The 18,659-nt window shown below is 49.6% G+C and overlaps 1 protein-coding gene across 1 annotated transcript in view; it reads right to left on the bottom strand.

The window, feature by feature from the left end:
* LOC115087471 (inactive dipeptidyl peptidase 10-like) overlaps nt 1-18,659 on the bottom strand; it is a 135,520-nt gene that overhangs the window by 50,704 nt on the left and 66,157 nt on the right. The gene's annotated exons all lie outside the window — the stretch shown is intronic.

The raw sequence follows: 18,659 nt of genomic DNA, 5'->3' as shown, positions 1-18,659 counted from the left end.
AATTGAAAAGTGATAATACCTAGAGTAGAAGAGAGATTGCTTCCCAAAAGTGATAGAGCAGACTGATCCTTTGGAAATATATATATTTATACTATACAGTAATATGAATTTGGGCTTAAACAAATTTTCAATGTATTGATACTTGACCAATCAAAATATACAGGATGGCCCATGGAAAAGTAGCCTGCCTGCATGGCACTGGTATTGGAGGCTGTTACGCGCCCCGCCCACGGCCGACCCACGCACAGGCCTGCTCACCTTCATGGTTCCACAGCGGGTCCCGGGACAACCTCCCTCGCAGTAGTTGCCAGCCCTGCCAGGCCCCAGCGTCTCGCGGTGGTGGTCGCCGGGCCTTCCACTGCGCGCCAGGCCTCACGCCGAGGCTCGGCGTCCTCTGCCATGTTAGCCACGCCCCTACACGCATGCGCGTGGACTGCCTGGACTCATGTAGGGCAAGGGCGGGTCTTAGCTCCGCGGGGCGCCCTGATTGATCCCTCGATATAAGGAAGCTCCTGTCTATGCTTCCTTGCCTTGGCAATTGGGTCGATTTGTTCTAAGATTGCCTATGCCTGCTCTTGCCTGTTCCTAGTCTCGTTCCAGGATCCTTCTGTTCCAGTTCTGTTCCTGACTTGTTCCTGCATCCTACTTCCTGCGTCCTGCTTGTTCCTGTGTTCATCTGTCTGTCTACCCAGGTAGTACCAGTCTTACTGGTACTGACCTCAGCTTGCTCCTGACCTGCCTGCCTGCCTACCACCTGCCTTAAAGACCTCAGCTTGCTCCTGACCTGCCTGCCTGCCGCCTGCCTCAAGACCTCAGCCTGCTCCTGACCTGCCTGCCTGCCTCAAAGACCTCAGCTTGCTCCTGACCTGCCTGCCTACCTGCCAGCTGCCTCAAAGATCTCAGCTTGCTCCTGACCTGCCTGCCTGCCGCCTGCCTCAAGACCTCAGCCTGCCTTTGACCTCGTCTGACCTCTGGTACCTGACCCCTGCTTTACTGACCATTCCTCGGACTGACCTCTGGATCTTGACCTCTCCCTGCCTGACCTTGTTTCCAGATGCTGGCTCTGTTCCTCACCTTGTCATCACCAACTCTGTTCTGGTTCTCCTTGTTCCAACCAGCCTCCAACTTCGAACCCGATCGCACTCCTCCTGTGTCTGTGGGCACGCCAGACTTCCATTCTCTCAGGAGACCCGGCGAGGCCCACCTAAGTCCAAGCAGCCCGGGTCCCTACTGGCTCCTCCCGGGGGGACCTTAGGCTTCCAGTGGTGAAGCTTCACAGCCTGTCTCCTCCAGTGCTCTGCCCCCTGGGGGTAGTTACCTCCTGTTCCCTTTCAGGAAGCGTTCCTTCACTGTCCCAGGACAAGGGTCCACCCCCGAGTGCAATAGGTTGCCAAGGCCATGGACTCGGCGGAGTCTCCCACCTCCAGGGCCCTACCAGGACTGGCCACCACAGTGAAACAACATCATCAAGCTTTAGAGACGCTGGCCTCTTCGGTAGAAGAACTGCGCTCTCAATTACAAGATACAGCAATGGCCAACCCAGTGGGCCTCTCGGCCACTATGCTTCCCAAAGCAACTTTGGCACTTCCTGCACCCCTCAGGTATAATGGGGATCCACGCTCCTGTCATGGCTTCCTTAATCAGTGCTTTATGCAGTTTGTGCTACAACCCTCATTATTTTTGAAGGAGATCACTAAAGTCACCTTCATTCTGTCCCGTTTGGAAGGGAAGGCTCTGGCATGGGCCTTATGGGAATATTCTGACCCCATTCTCTCCAAGCTATCTGACATCATTGCTCTCTTCAAGCAGACCTTCGGAGACCCAGGTCGCATGGCTATCGTTAGTCATAACTTACTCCACCTCCGTCAAGGGTCAAGGACCCTCTCCGAATACACAGTGGAGTTCCGGACTTGGCCAAAGAACTTGGGTGGCAAGAAGACTGTCTGCAAGCCATCTTCCTAGATGGACTCTCCTGTGCTCTGAAAGATGAGCTCTCTGTCTGTGAGACTCCCACGACTCTAGAAGACTTGATCTCCCTTGCCGGGATGATTGATCATCGCCTCCAGCAAAGACACCTAGAAGTAAAGGCTCCACGCCCTCCTCCAGTACGCCCCACAAGTGCACCCTGCACTCCAGTGAAGACTCCTGCACCACCACCTTCCTCCATGATAGAACCTATGGAGGTGAATCGTGGGCGATTGTCTCCGACCGAAAATCTTCGTCGGCAAAAGGAGGGGCTCTGCCTTTACTATGGCACTTCTGGACATCGTCTGCAGTTTTGCCCCGTCCGTTCAGGAAACTGCAACGCCTGAGCCTGGCGGGGGTCCCGAGCTTGGGCGCAACTGTTTCTGGCCCTCAACTCTTGCTTCCTGTATCCCTGGGCATCAAGGCCCACACCTTTGCAACTTCTGTTCTCATCGATACCGGAGCGAGCGGTAGCTTCATTATGAACGACATTGTCAAACTCTTGAAAATACCTCTCCAACCCCTAGAGGTGAGTCTTCGTATTGCCTCCATCCAGGGGGAACATCTTCCAGGTCTCATTACTCACCAGACAGTGGTGATCCATCTCACTGTAGGTACCCTCCATGAGGAAGAGACATCTTTCTACGTCCTAAAATGCTCAACTCATCCGGTAATCCTGGGGCTACCCTGGCTCCAGGTCCACAAACCCCAGTTCGATTGGCAGTCCTTGTAGTTGGTACAGTGGGGCCCAAAATGCCAAAAGACTTGTCTGCACCCAGTATCCCCCGAGATACCCATCTTGAAATCAGTTACCATTCCAGGTTTACCTCCGCAGTATTCTAACTTCAGCGATGTGTTCTCTAAGCAGAAAGCGGATATCCTGCCTCCATTACGCAAATTCAACTGTCTTATTGAACTTCTGCTGGGCACTACGCCTCCCAAAGGCAGAACCTATCCGTTGTCCCAGCCTGAGACGCAGGCTATGTCGGAGTATATTAAAGAGAATCTAGAGAAAGGCTTTATCCGTCCATCTGATTCCCCCGCAGGAGCGGGGTTCTTCTTCATGAAGAAAAAGGACGGTGGTCCACCTATGAGCGCAACAGAGGCGGGCTACTTTTCCATGGGCCACCCTGTATATCTATTCAAGAATATCTCTATTAATATCACCTTTGCATTGTTCAATGTACAAAAATCTTTTATTACAAAGTTACATGAAAATTGCATATCACGATTTTTTTTAAACCATAATACCAATTGCTTTACCCTGCTGCCCAACACATTGCACTCATTCATCCACTCACTGCTTTCATCCACATAAAAAATGTTTTCATATTACACTCTCTTAATAGAGTGAAGCCAATATATGAAATGTTTCCTTATTATTACAAGTAATTACCACCACAATTTTTCTTGTGATATAAGATTATTTTAAACCCTGTTTGGAGGTATTATAAATCACATTGTATATCCTAGTATCTCATGATATATATACATATTTAGGTATTCTCTTGAGTAATTACTAACTGCAGTTCTGGTTTTATTTATTCTCTGTTCTATTCTCTTATTGCTTAAATAAACCTATCAGAAAGTCCTGGAACCGCGATGTACTGAGTCAGAGTGTGTGTGTGATTATTTGTGTGGGGAATAAGCTGCTAGGTTCAAGACCCCAGGTATAATCCCAGTAACTGTGTGTGTATGTTTATATTAGATAAGCTCCTTAAGAAAATAAGAACATAAGAAATTGCCATGCTGAGTCAGACCAAGGGTCCTTCAAGCCCAGCATCCTGTTTCCAACAGAGGTCAAACCAGGCCACAAGAACCTGACAATTACACAAACACCAAGAAGATCCCATGCTACTGATGCAATTAATAGCAGTGGCTATTCCCTAAGTAAACTTGATTAATAGCAGTTAATGGACTTCTCCTCCAAGAACTTATCTAAACCTTTTTTGAACCCAGCTACACTAACTGCACTGACCACATCCTCTGGCAACAAATTCCAGAGCTTAATTGTGCATTGAGTGAAAAAGAATTTTCTCCGATTAGTTTTAAATGTGCCACATGCTAACTTCATGGAGTGCCCCCTAGTCATTCTATTATCTGAAAGTGTAAATAACCGATTCACATCTACTCGTTCAAGACCTCTCATGATCTTAAAGACCTCTATCATATCCCCCCTCAGCCATCTCTTCTCCAAGCTGAACAGCCCTAACCTATTCAGCCTTTCCTCATAGGGAAGCTGTTCCATCCCCTTTATCATTTTGGTTGCCCTTCTCTGTACCTTCTCCAGTGCAACTATATCATTTTTGAGATGCGGCGACCAGAATTGTACACAGTATTCAAGGTATGGTCTCACCATTGAGCAATACAGAGGCATTATGACATTTTCTATTTTATTAACCATTCCCTTCCTAATAATTCCTAACATTCTGTTTGCAGTTCCTAACATTCATATAGTCCCACTGGCATGCAGGCAGAAGCCCATCGGGTAAAATTCATAGTGTTTGCAGTCAGAACCCAAAACAGGGGAGAACACTGATTGCCCAATCAAGGAAGGAAAAATGGCTTCACTGCTGAGTCTCAGTGCCATGGAAGGATTGCAAGCTCAAGAGGGAGGAATCTGCCAGAATGTAGTGACATCGTCTTTCGATGAGTCAGGGAAAGGAGCTGTTTCTGATACAGCGGTTCCAGGTGGAGTGCAGCTTACTGTGTGGCAGAACAAGGACATGGGAACAGCCGCAGCAGTGTTCCACACCCCAGGAGGACCCGCCTCCCTCAGGCCTCAGCCTGGGAGGAGTACCTGCTGTTGCTGGGTCCCTTCCCAGGGAAAGAGATTGCAGCTGTTGCCCCTCGGGAGAAGACAAATGGTGAGATTGCTGAGGGGAATGGGCAAAGAGGCCAGAGAGAAGGAGGAAGTGGAGAAAGAAGAATAAGTGTAAAAAAGTTAAATAAATCAAAACATGAAAAAAATAAAAGAGGAGGAAACTATGAAAAATAAAAAACTAGAGAGAAAAATAGAAAAATTAGGGAATACAGTGAAAAGAAAAAAAAAAGTTGGCCAGGGTGAGGCAGACTTTTTCTCAGCTCCTAAAAGAATTTGACTGGCACTTAAGTTCTGGGAAAAATGTTCCAGCCCTTACCATTGTGGTATGTGGCTTGTGTGTCTGGATGCTCTATGGAGTGTGGATCTTTCTGTTTCTCTGGTGTGTTTTGGTCTGTGTGTGTGTGTGGTACAATGTCTACACAAATATGTGCAAAAGTTGAAGGCTTTGATGGATTAATCAGACCCCAGGCAAGCAGCGTGCCATTGAGCCATGGAAGATGCAGAGGAGCTTGAGAAGTATCTGCTCTGCTTCTGTAGGAACTAGCAAGCTAACATGGTTGTAAGCAAGTGTCCTTCAGGAATATGTGCCAAGGAGAATTTGTTCAGGGAGAAGGTGCAAGAGACGGTAGCTCTGATTTAAGGACCATCAATCCACTCAGCAGTTGCTGTCTGCAGCCACAGCCCGACAAAAGCTCTTTTCATATAAGAATTCATTTTTTTCAAAGATGTCATTTCCACTCTATCAATGTCATTCAGTTCCTCTTCCTCTCCAGCACCAGCTGCTTCCCGCTAGAGGTCAGTAAAGGGAGAGACATCAATCGAAGGCCCAGCAACATTCGTAGCCTAAAGCCTGGGACCAGTTTTTTATATCCTTGAGGCCCACTTCCCCACATCTGGTGGGGGGGAAGAGTTCAGTCCTTCCTTCAGGAGTGAGCTGGTATCACCAAAGACAAGTAGATCCTAAAATTGTGGAATATGGCTAATTTTTGCTCTTCTTTTAGTCCCCTCCAGACCAAAAGCGGGTGGTCTTTGGTTCTGACCCCTCTCAATCTTTTCAACTTAAGTTGGAGGTAGCCTCTCTTTTTCAGCAGAAGGCAATTAAGCTTGTTCCATCTCAGGAGTGTGGCCATGGATTCTACTCTTGGTAATTCTAGTTGCCGCAACTCAAAAAAGATATAGATGCACTGGAGAAGTACAGAGAAGGGTGACCATAATGATAAAGGGGATGGAGCGGCTCCCCTATGAGGAAAGGCTAAAGAGAAATTGCCATACTAGTTCAGACCAAGGATCCATCAAGCCCAGCATCTTGTTTCCAACAGTGGTCAAACCAGGCTACAAGTACCTAAACACTAAGTAGATCCCATGCTACTGATGCCAGTAATAGCAGAGGCTATTCCCTAAGTCAACTTGATTAATAGCAGTTAATGGACTTCTCCTCCAAGAACTTATTCAAAACCTTTTTAAACCCAGCTACACTAACCACATCCTCTGGCAACAAATTCCAGAGCTTAATTGTGCGTTGAGTGAAAAAGAATTTCTCTGATTAGTTTTAAATGTGTTACTTACTAACTTCATGGACTGCCACCTAGTCCTTCTATTATCCGAAACAGTAAATATCCGATTCACATCTACCTGTTCAGGGTTGTTCAGCTTGGAGAAGAGACAGTTGAAGGGAAATATGATGGAGATCTACAAAATCATGAGAGGACTAGAATGAGTAAATATGACTCGATTGATACTCTTTGAGATGATATAAGGTCTATGGAGCACTCCATGAAGTTGAACAAATTGTTGGTCTGATAGAGGTTCAAGATGAGCTCCCTTCAGATGATCCTGCCTTTCATCCAGCTGGTTAGATGTGTACTGTGGATCTGAAAGACACTTATGTGCATATTCCCATTCACCCCATCTATCTCAAATTTCTCAGGTTTGTGATGCAGTAAGTGTACTACCAGTACAAGTTACTTCTTTTTACTATAGGCCAAGAAATGTCTTGTGGTCATAGCTGTGCAGCTTAATCAGCAGGAAGCTGCAAGTTCCTATACATGGACAATTGGATGGTGATGGGCCTATCTCTAGCAGGAGGGTTTGTTCCTCAGCATGATCATTCAGCTTCTCTATTCCCTGGTCAATTTCTCAAAGTACAACATTGTCCTGTCTCAAAGGATTCAGTTCACAGCAGCTTGGGTAGACTTGCTTTGGGAGAAGGCATTTCTTCCTATCAAATGAACCAAAGTTTTGATGAACCTGGTAAGATCCCTTCTGCAATGGGACCAGACATCAGTGAAGTCAATCTTTGTTATCCTAGTCATATAGCTCCAGCAGTTCACATGGTTCCTTTGACTTGTTTGCACATGCAGGGCCTGCAATGAACAATCCAATATCATTGGAATCAACTATTCCAGCCTTTATCCCATCAAATGTAAATGGCTCCCCAGATGTGCACATCCCTCCAATGGTGGATCTCTGTAATGCCCTGTGGGGTTTTGAACTACTGACCCTGGGAATGGTAGACTGAATTCCTCCCAGGTGAGCTATGGTTATGGTAGAAAGTTGGGGAACTGGACCAGTGGAAACACTAGGCAGACTAGGCAACTGCCTAGAGTGTGGAAAGTTTGGGGTCGGCAGCCTAGTACTTCTACCGGCCTTATGCCTATGTCACATTTAAACAGATGCTGGAAGGAGTTTTAGTAATTGCACCTCCTTCTTCCTGCCTTCATCCCAATGCAGCCGGAAGGGGAAGTTGTGTTTCTTGGGCCAATCACAATGGCACTATGGAGCATGGAATAGGAAGGGCATTGGAACCATGGGCCAAAAGAAAGGATTGCCGAGGTGGAGCACCCTCAGCTAGCCTTTGTAGCTAAAGAGAGCAGAGACAGAAGAGGAACAGGAGGGACATCAGCAATCCATGAGAGGAGCAGCGTTGGCTGGGCCTGCACGGCAGCAGAAGGAAGAAAGGAGCACTGAGCAGAAGAAGCCTCAGCTGGGCCTGCACAGCTGCAAACAGAAGAGAGAGAGAGAGGAGGCGTCGGACGGCGGGCCTGCCAAATGAAGCTGCTACTGCTGCTGCTTACCTGTTCCAGGAGAAGGGAGGAGAGAGAAAGAAGAGCATGTGCATGTGCGTGTGTGAGAGAGAGAGAGAGCATGAGTATGTTTGTGTATGTTTGTGAGAGAGAGAGCATGAGTGTGTTTGTGTGTTTGAGAGAGCATGAGTGTGTGTGAAAAGCCTGTGTGTATGTGAGGGAGAGATGTGTATGTGTGTGCCTGTGTGTATGTGAGGGAGAGATTTGTGATTGTCATTCATCACAAATGAATGACAATCTCAGGATAACTGGAACTCAATAGTTCGCAGGTATGGAGAGCAGGAGATTTTTTTTAAACCCTTGTTAATTATCAGTGGCTGTTTTGAAATATGTTGTTTATCCCACCTTTCCTCTTATTCTGTTTGCTAGCTGTTTTGAAATATTTTTTATTAGTATGGTTTTACTATTATGATTGTTTTATGTTTCTTGATGATGTTTTATGAGGCATGGGAATGTTTCTGATTTTCCAATGTTGCACTGCATATGGAGTCTGTCTTATTGCAGTTTCCAGTGTTGCGAGCACGGGAGAGTGGTCGCTTGTTTGGGACAGAATGTGTGCCCTTGGACCACAGCACAAGCCCAGAGGGAAACCCAGGGCATGCGCCATGGCAGGCGAGACGTATCCGAGCACGGGCGGACAGGCTGAAGACTCGGAGCACTCTGACCTCTGCCGAACCTGAACGCTCCAGGAGAGACCCAGCAACGCAATGCTGGTCTCTGGGGTAGCCACTCGATAGTCCTTTCAGACCTGCCGTCTAGGAATGGCAGATGCAACAAGACAGTCAGAGGTTGAGGACAGATGAGGACTCTGGAACAAGGATGAGACGTAGGCACTTGGAGACTTGGATGAGACGTAGGCAGTTGGAGACTCAGGCAGGCACTGCTCCTCACGCGCCCTACACAGCCCCCCCATGGGCTGGTCACAGACCATGCTGTCCTACTGCTAGCCCTATTCAACCTGAAGAGGCTGGTTGCGGACTACGCGGAGAGCGGGAAGAGCACAGGACTGAATCTCAGGAAGAAAGAGGAATCCTGGCAGTGCTTGAAGAAGGATCCAACCGAACAGGGCTCCAATGACCGGGAACAGGAAACCGGATCAGATACGGATTTACTCACAGGATGGTCATCTGGAGACTGGATCCGGCAGGAAGGGACAATGCTGGAATTCCTGGAGCCAGGAACTGGAGAAACTGGAACATCCGAAGGCAGGAACCGAAGAGAATGGAACATCCGAAGACAGGAACCAAAGAGACTGAAGCATCTAAACAACGAGACAGACAAGGATGCAGGATCCATTGAGAGACCAGAAACACAGGACGAGACAAGGGAGCTCCCACGAAGAACAGAGGACCTTGAAGGAGAGAAGATGGACCGCGGAGCCTCCTGGAAGGAAGAACAGGAATGGAGCATCCAGGAGCAGACAAGCTCCTTGCGAAGGTGACGAGGATCTGGCTGAAGAGGTGACGCGGAGTGATGTAATCAAACAGGGCCGTGGGGCTTTTCCCGCTATGGCCCTTTCAATATAGATGAGAGGCGCGGCCGCATGCCTATGGAGTAGCTGGGACCAGAACAGCAGCGGCGGCGGCCTGCCGCAAAAGAAGGCTGAAGGCGGCAGTCCTGCCGCGAGACATGGCAGGGATGATGGCGGCTCCACGTCACAGAGAAGGACAATGTTGGCGGCGGTTCTTTTCATTAAAACTGCTGATGAAGTGAGCCTATTGTGCCTGTATCTTAAGACCTTGACAGTCTCTCACTATGTATCCCAGTACATCATGTGTTTGAGTGCACATTGGCACCGCTTGGACCCAAGGATTATGGTTCCTAGCAGAAAATCTCCTTATGGAGTCAAGAGCCATCCTTTATGTACTAAGAGCTTTCTTCCACCTGCTATTGGGCCAGAGAATATTGATCCAATCAGATGGCCATGCTCTGTATAAATAAACAAGGAGGCACTGGCTTGTGCACTGTCTCTGAGGAGGGACTCCAAATCTGATTGTGGGTCTGTCATCACAACACACCTTCAGTAGTCTTACCTTTCAGGAGCCCATAATACACTGTTGGACCATTTCAGCACAGTTCCACAGCCCCATGAGTGGTCCTTAGATCAAATGGTCGCAAATGGCTTGTTCTGTTATTGGGGCATACTGATAATAATTAACCTGTTCACCTCAGAGGACAACAGGAAAGCTGAGGATTTCAGTTCCATGCATACAAGCAACTGCAGATCAGCCCTAATACCTTCATGCTAGGCTGGAGTCTTGATCTAGTCTATGTGTACTGTCACGATGAGGTCCCTCCGCTCAGCATGCTGTGGGGCTTTGCTGGGCTTCAGGGCTCTGGCTTCGCTCCTATGACACGTCTTGTCCCCTTGCACAGCTCAGGCATAGCGCTGCTATGGACTCCTCACAGCCTCTAGTCAGAGTGCCAGGCCCAGTCCTGGCACTCCCAAGCAGTACACAGAAAAAGGATCTTAATCAATAAGGAGTTTAATGTGGTGCTGTAGCTCACTGGCTGCAGCCTTATACTAATGCGGGGTTGTCCTTACAAGCCCCAGGGTACACAGCATTTAAAACACAATTCCCTTCCCGCCTGTCTCATACATCCATACAGCAATACAGGATTTACCATCCCCCAACCTCCTGGTTATTCCACCTCCATAGAGGAACAGCTGGAGCTTTCCTCTCCCCAGCTTACCTCCATCTCCTCCTCCAGAGACTCTGAGGAGCCGGGCTTTTGTGGCCAGGTCCACCACGGGGGCACGCCCTCTTCCTCAGCCTCCATAGATTCTGCTGAATCATAGGGATCAGTCCCAATTTCCTCCACCTGTTCCTGCTCAGGCTCCAGCCAGGGGTCAGGTGTTGGTTCGGGGAACCTGGGAAGTGTAGTCTTTGCTACCTTCCTCAGCGCCCTCCGGTGGCTAAGTTTGGTACCACTAGCTTCTGCTCGGTTGTGTCTCAGCTGTTTCTGCCCCGGGCCAGGTGTACTGCATCACACACCCCCCCCCTTTTAAAAACCCTGGAACTCCTCACCCGAGTTCCAGTCTTCTCCCCCAACCGGGAAAGGAAATCAGCATTAACATGATCCCTACCAGCTCTGTGTCTAACCTCAAAGCGATAGGTTTGGAGGGTAAGATACCACCTGGTTAATCGGGCATTGGACTCTTTCATGACGTGCAACCATTTTAAGGGTGCATGGTCCGTCACTAACACAAAGGGGTGTCCCGCCAGGTAATATTTTAGTGTTTCAATAGCCCACTTAACGGCTAGACATTCTTTCTCATTAGTGGCATATTTTTCCTCATGGGGGTGAAGTCTCCTGCTAAGGTACAAGACCGGGTGTTCCTCCCCTTTGTCCACTTGGGAGAGAACTGCCCCCAACCCACACCCTGAGGCATCCGTCTGTAACAGAAATGGTAACGTGAAGTCAACCGCCCTTCAACACGGGATCTCGGCACAAGGCCCGTTTAAGTCTCTCCACCCTCTCTACCTCCAGTGGGCCCCACCGCAACTTGTTTGGGGTCCCCTTCCTTAACATGTCATTTAAAGGGGTGGCCAGATCTGCAAAGTGTGGTATGAACCGTCTGTAATATCCAATGAGCCCTAAAAAGGCTCGGAGCTGCTTCTGGGTCTCGGGCAGCGGGTAATCCCGAATGCACTCCACCTTATCCAGCAAGGGTTTCATCACCCCTCGCCCCACCAGATGTCCTAGGTATTTAACCTCTCGTTGGGCAATCCTACATTTAGCCGGGTTGGCCGTCAACCCCGCATCCCTAAGCGACTGCAGTACCGCTCTAACCCTTTTTAGATGTGATTCCCACTCAGTGGAGTATATAATGACGTCGTCCATATAGGCCGCTGTATATGCTATATGGGGGCATAACACCAGGTTTAGGAGGCGCTGACAAGAAGCCGCAGCTCCTTGCAGTCCAAACGGCATACACACGAACTGAAACAGCCCTGCTGGGGTAGCAAACGCTGTTTTCTCTCGCGAGGACTTGGCCAAGGGAATCTGCCAATATCCCTTGGTCAGGTCCAGGGTGGTTAAATACTGAGCCCGTCCCAGCCTCTCTACTAGTTCGTCAACTCGTGGCATGGGGTAGGCATCAAAAGTGGATATCGCGTTAACCAACCGGAAATCTATACAGAAACGTAAAGTTCCATCTGGCTTAGGCACCAGGACAATGGGGCTACACCAGGCGCTACTGGACTCTTCGATGACCCCCAGTTGCAACATCTCCTCAACCTGCCTTCTAACCTCATCCTGCATGGCTTCAGGGAGGCGATAGGGCCTCCTCCTAACCACCTGTCCTGGCGGTGTTGTTATCTCATGCGTGATTAGCGTGGTTCGTCCTGGCAACAGGGAGAACACGTCTTTGGCCTGTTCAACTATCTCCTGTATTTGGGCTCTTTGCCTGGGAGTTAGCTCCTCTCCTATCGGGACCTCAACTTTTTTACTAAGTTCCCTTACTTGTGGACCTAAATCCACCTCTTCCTCGGATATCGTATCCGCGGACATACTTTGCCTCTCTACCCAAGGTTTCAGCAAATTGACGTGGTACACCTGGGGTCGCTTAAGTCCTACCTTGACTTGATAATTTAGGGGCCCCAGGCGCCTTAAAATTGTCCCTGGGCCCTTCCACTTGGCCAAAAGTTTGTTAGGGGACGTAGGCACCAATATTAAGACCTGATCTCCCTCTTGAAATTCCCGGTCCCTAGCCCCGCGGTCGTAGTAGGTCTTCTGCCTTTCTTGAGCCTGCTCGAGATTTTCCTTGGCCAAACCCAGGGCAGTCTCAGCATGCTGCCTAATACCCCCAATGTAACTTATGATGTCCTGAGGTTCCGCCTCAGCCCCTGTCCACTGCTCGTGTATGACATCGAGCAGACCCCGGGGTTGTCTCCCAAAAATAAGTTCAAAAGGTGAGAACCCTGTGGAAGCTTGGGGCACCTCCTGGAGGCAAACACAAGAATGGGATGAGGCGATCCAATTACTAGCATCTTTTTCTAGACAACTGCGCATCATGGACTTCAGGGTTTGATTATAGCGCTCCACTAACCCATCATCTGGGGGTGGTACGCTGAGGTTCGTATATGTTTAATGCCGAACTGGGCCCATAGGCCTGCTAATTCCGGGACATAAAATTGGTTACCCTGTCTGTCAGTAGTTCACGTGGAAAGCCGAACTGGCAAAATATCCTTATCAACTCCGGGGCTACCACCCTTGCCCCAGTAGACCTCAAGGGACGGCCCACGGAAATCTGGTCGCGTAGTCTAATACCACGAGAATATACTGATGACAGGCGTTTACTTTTTTCTATCGGTCCATGATGTCTACCGCTACCCGATCCATTGGTTCATGTACTACCGGCACGGGTACCAGGGGTGCCTTAGGGGGGGCCCTTGGGGCGACCAACTGACAGTTGGGGCACGAGCTGCAAACTTCTTAACTGTGCTGTAAATACCTGGCCAGAAGAATCGCCGCTTGACACGGGCTAAGGTGCTATGCGGGCCTAAGTGCCCGGCCAGGGGATGGTCATGCGCCAGTGACATGACTTCGGGTTGAAACCATAGGGGCACTAACAGTTGTTTATGCGGTCCCTGTCCCTGCAGTCCTTCCTCTACCCTGTAAAGTAATCCCTTCTGGACCATAAAGTAGGGGTATATCATAGCCTCTTTATTAGCAAGCTGTTGTATAGATACTTTAGCCTTTTCCCAGGCCACCTTCAAGGCTGGGTCCTTAACCTGCTCCTCTCTAAACTCTGGGAACTGGGCTAGCAGGGTGCCTATCATTTCTTTAGTGGACCCCTGCGTCCTCACCTTCCTCTGGGCCAGTCTGTCTCCTCTTCTCCCTCTTTCTCTCCGCTCGGGGCTTACAACTAACCCCGGGAGTTTCCACCACCTCCCCCTCCTCAAAGGGAAAATCTCTCCTAGAGGGGGTTCATGCTCACGTACCTCTTGTGTCTGGGCTTGGGCTCTTGTGGTTATCAAAGTTTGCCTGCCCGCCAACACCTCCGCGAGGTGCCTCCACTCTCTCCCCAAAATGAGGGGCACCGGCAATCCTTCCACTATGGCTATCTCTACGATGTCCTCATGGGTTCTCCAACGTACCAGTACCTCATGTACCGGGTACCTAACGGCCGTACCATGTACACATCGTATCACCACCTCCCCTTTTTGGGCTTGGGGCATCTTGAGTCCCAAAGCCACAGCCAGTTTCTTAGAGAGCAGCGCCTGATTAGTGCCAGTGTCTATTAAGGCCTGCACTGGCTGACCATTAACCTGAACCTGCTGAAAGTAGGGATTCGGGTCTCTGGATACTGCTTCCTCCCTTCGCTCCGGTGGATGGGCATAGGCAGTCGCCAAGTGTGGACACTCCCTTTTGAAGTGCCCTGCGCCACCGCAATGGAAACATCGCCCTGGGGCCGGCTTTACCCCCGCCTCCCGTCCTGGGCCTGTCTCTTCCTGCGGTCCACCCCTTCCACCGGGCACCTGTAGGGGACCTCTCTGATTCCTTGCAACCCCTTGACTACCTTCCTTACTCAGACCTGGTCCTTTAGACCCTTTCTCTTTGTTGGAGGATGCGCCACCTCCCATAGCGGCTTCTGCCTCCAAGTATCTCTCTGTATTTACTATCGCCCTCTCGAGCCCACTTGCCTCCTTGGCGAATCACCCAGCTCCTCATTGGAGGTGGTAGTGCTCTTATATACTGTTCTAGCACTATCAGCTCCATGAGCTTAGTCACCGTTTTCCCTTCGGGTTCTAGCCATCTATATGCGAAGTCCTTCAAATGCTGGGCCAGGGCCCGAGGTCTGTCTTTCGGCTGTAACCAGGTTTCCCTGAATTGGCGCCGATACCAATCCTGGGTTATACCCAGTCGGTCCAAGATGGCTGTCTTCAGCAAGGCATAGTTCATGGCCTGCTCCGGGCCAAAGCCCTATAGGCGGCTTGGGCCTCGCCTGTTAAACAAGGGGCCAACCGGGCAGACCATTGTTCTCTGGGCCAACCAGCCTCACTAGCCACCCGTTCAAACGTGACCAGGAAGGCCTCAGGGTCATCCCCTGGACCCATCTTCTCTAGGTGGATACCGTGCATGAGGTCCATCCGGCCTACTCCGCCAGTCCCAGTCATCGGGTGTGGGGTACCTGCTGTTCCAGTAGCCTGCTGGGCGGCCCAGAGCTGGGTGACCTTGCGCTGTTCCTCCAACATCTGGATCAACGGGAGCTGTTGCTGCTGCTGGTGATCCATCATGCGCTGAATAATGTGCTGCATGGCCTCTTGCTGCTGCTGCATCTGGGTTGCCATCCATTTTAGCACTTCCTCGGACGCCATGCCTTCACTAGGTCAGTAGAAGCACAGGTAGTTGACCGCTGGGTCTGCCCTCCAGTCAGCGAGTTTCAAGGATCCCACTGCTGCCACCATTTGTCACGATGAGGGTCCCTCCGCTCAGCATGCTGTGGGGCTTTGCTGGGCTTCAGGGCTCTGGCTTTGCTCCTATGACACGTCTTGTCCCCTTGCACAGCTCAGGCATAGCGCTGCTATGGACTCCTCACAGCCTCTAGTCAGAGTGCCAGGCCCAGTCCTGGCACTCCCAAGCAGTACACAGAAAAAGATCTTAATCAATAAGGAGTTTTAATGTGGTGCTGTAGCTCAGTGGCTGCAGCCTTATATTAATGCGGGGTTGTCCTTACAAGCCCCAGGGTACACAGCATTTAAAACACAATTCCCTTCCCGCCTGTCTCATACATCCATACAGCAATACAGGATTTACCATCCCCCAACCTCCTGGTTATTCCACCTCCATAGAGGAACAGCTGGAGCTTTCCTCTCCCCAGCTTACCTCCATCTCCTCCTCCAGAGACTCTGAGGAGCCGGGCTTTGTGGCCAGGTCCACCACGGGGGCACGCCCTCTTCCTCAGCCTCCATAGATTCTGCTGAATCATAGGGATCAGTCCCAATTTCCTCCACCTGTTCCTGCTCAGGCTCCAGCCAGGGGTCAGGTGTTGGTTCGGGGAACCTGGGAAGTGTAGTCTTTGCTACCTTCCTCAGCGCCCTCCGGTGGCTAAGTTTGGTACCACTAGCTTCTGCTCGGTTGTGTCTCAGCTGTTTCTGCCCCGGGCCAGGTCGTACTGCATCACAGTACCCATCAATTTCTGCCATTGCCAGGACTGTCCAGAAGGTCCTTCAGGACAGAGAGAGAATAATTATCATAGCACCAGCCTGGCCATGACAAGTGTGGTAACCATATCTCATCCATCTGTCTAGTTACACTCCAAATCCCTTGGGTTATTTCCAGTGCTTATCATACAGGAAGATGGCAGGCTGTGCTATCCAAACCTGACATTGTTGCCCTCATGGCATGGCTGTTGAATGCACATTAGTCTCTTTCTTAGACCTTCCTAAGGAAGTGGAGGATATGCTGATTGCTGCCAGGGATACCTTCAACCAGCTAATCCTTTCAAGTGGAAGAGGTTATTGATATAGTGTGGGGACCCACCAGCTGGATCTATTCTCCTGCAGCCTGAGGGACTTGCTTCGATACCTATTCTTCAACTCATCCTCAACCCTCAGCACTTCTTGTTGCAGAGCACAATCCATCTGGAGAGGAATGTGAGCCCTTGACCCATGGCACGACTCAGGGAGGAGCCCCAAGACACACCACGGGAGGTGAGCTGGTACCAGCATGGATGGAACAGGAACAAGGCTAGAACGAAGACAAGGCTGACTGAACGTACTGACCCTCCACCAGACCTGTACACTATAAGAAGACCAACAACGCAATGGTGGTCAATGAATGGTCCTCCGACCATTCCAAGCCCTTTTGGACCTGCCGCTGGGCAATGGCAAGAAGCGCAGGCTGAACGGAGGCCAGGCAAAGAATGGATTACTTCCGAACGGAGGCCAGGCAAAGACATGGATACTTAGACGAAGACTCAGGATCAAGGTTCAGGCGACAAAGACTTCAGGATCAAGGTTCAGGAGACTGAAGACTCAGGATCAAGGTTCAGGCGACAAGACTCAGGATCAAGGTTCAGGAGACGAAGACTCAGGATCAAGGTTCAGGCGACGAAGACGTCAGGATCAAGTACTAGGTTGAGGCTGCGACGTAGCGCGCCCTACACAGCCCACCCACAGGACTGGTCGCGGAACACGATGGATGCGGGGCAGACTCTAGACAAGAAGTGAAGCAAGTGCGAGGAACATGTCCCAGATACTGTTGAGGCCTGCACCGGGGCGCGCCATACACAGCCGCTTGTGGCTGGTCAAGGACCATGCTGGAGTGGCGCAGGTTCCAGCAGGTTCCAGCAGGTTCCAGCAGCGTCTAGGAAAAGTAAAAAGTCATGAGATAGGTGGCGATGTCCTTTCGTGGATTGCAAACTGGCTAAAAGACAGGAAACAGAGAGTAGGATTAAATGGAAGGGAGTGGACAGTGGAGTACCTCAGGGATCTGTATTGGGACCCTTACTTTTCAATATATTTATAAATGATCTGGAAAGAAATACGACGAGTGAGATAATCAAATTTGCAGATGACACAAAATTGTTCAGAGTATTAAATCACAAGCAGATTGTGATAAATTGCAGGAAGACCTTGTGGGACTGTAAAATTGGGCATCCAAATGGCAGATGAAATTTAATGTGGATAAGTGCAAGGTGATGCATATAGGAAAAAATAACCCATGCTATAATTACACAATGTTGGGTTCCATATAAGGTGCTACAACCCAAGAAAGAGATCTAGGTGTCATAGTGGATAACACATTGAAATCGTCAGTTCAGTATGCTGCGGCAGTCAAAAAAGCAAACAGAATGTTGGGAATTATTAGAAAGGGAATGGTGAATAAAACAGAAAATATCATAATCCCTCTGTATCGCTCCATGGTGAGACTGCACCTTGAATACTGTGTACAATTCTGGTCGCCGCATCTCAAAAAAGATATAATTGCGATGGAGAAGGTACAGAGAAGGGCTACCAAAATGATAAGGGGAATGGAACAGCTCCCCTATGAGGAAAGACTAAAGAGGTTAGGACTTTTCAGCTTTGAGAAGAGACGGCTAAAGGGGATATGATAGAGGTGTTTAAAATCATGAGAGGTCTAGAACGGGTAGATGTGAATCGGTTATTTACTCTTTCGGATAGTAGAAAGACTAGGGGGCACTCCATGAAGTTAGCATGGGGCACATTTAAAATTAATCGGAGAAAGTTCTTTTTTACTCAACGCACAATTAAACTCTAGAATTTGTTGCCAGAGGATGTGGTTAGTGCAGAGGATGTGGTTAGTATAGCTGTGTTTAAAAAAGGATTGGATAAGTTCTTGGAGGAGAAGTCCATTACCTGCTATTAAGTTCACTTAGAGAATAGCCACTGCCATTAGCAATGGTAACATGGAGTTGACTTAGTTTTTGGGTACGTGCCAGGTTCTTATGGCCTGGATTGGCCACTGTTGGAAACAGGATGCTGGGCTTGATGGACCCTTGGTCTGACCCAGTATGGCATTTTCTTATGTTTCTTAACACATGGACGGAGCAGACACAAGGGAATCCGAGGGCTGGCAAGGTTCAGGATAAGGGACCAAGACAGGACTTGGCTTCAGGCAAGGATTCAAGACCCAGGACCAAGACAAGACTTGTCTTCAGGCAAAAATTACCCTCCGGAGGTTTGTGCTGCAGACGAGAAGGCAGACCTTGTACCACAAGCGCCCTACACAGCCCACCCGTGGGGCTGGTCACGAACCACGACATAACACACCAGGAAAGGTAGCGACAAGGAACCAGAGGTACCGAACATCAAGGC

The sequence above is a fragment of the Rhinatrema bivittatum genome, chromosome 3 (genome assembly GCF_901001135.1).
Source record: "Rhinatrema bivittatum chromosome 3, aRhiBiv1.1, whole genome shotgun sequence".
Taxonomy (NCBI): Eukaryota; Metazoa; Chordata; class Amphibia; order Gymnophiona; family Rhinatrematidae; genus Rhinatrema; species Rhinatrema bivittatum.
Note: the sequence above shows the minus strand (reverse complement) of the source record. Positions and strands in the feature narration are given on the sequence as shown.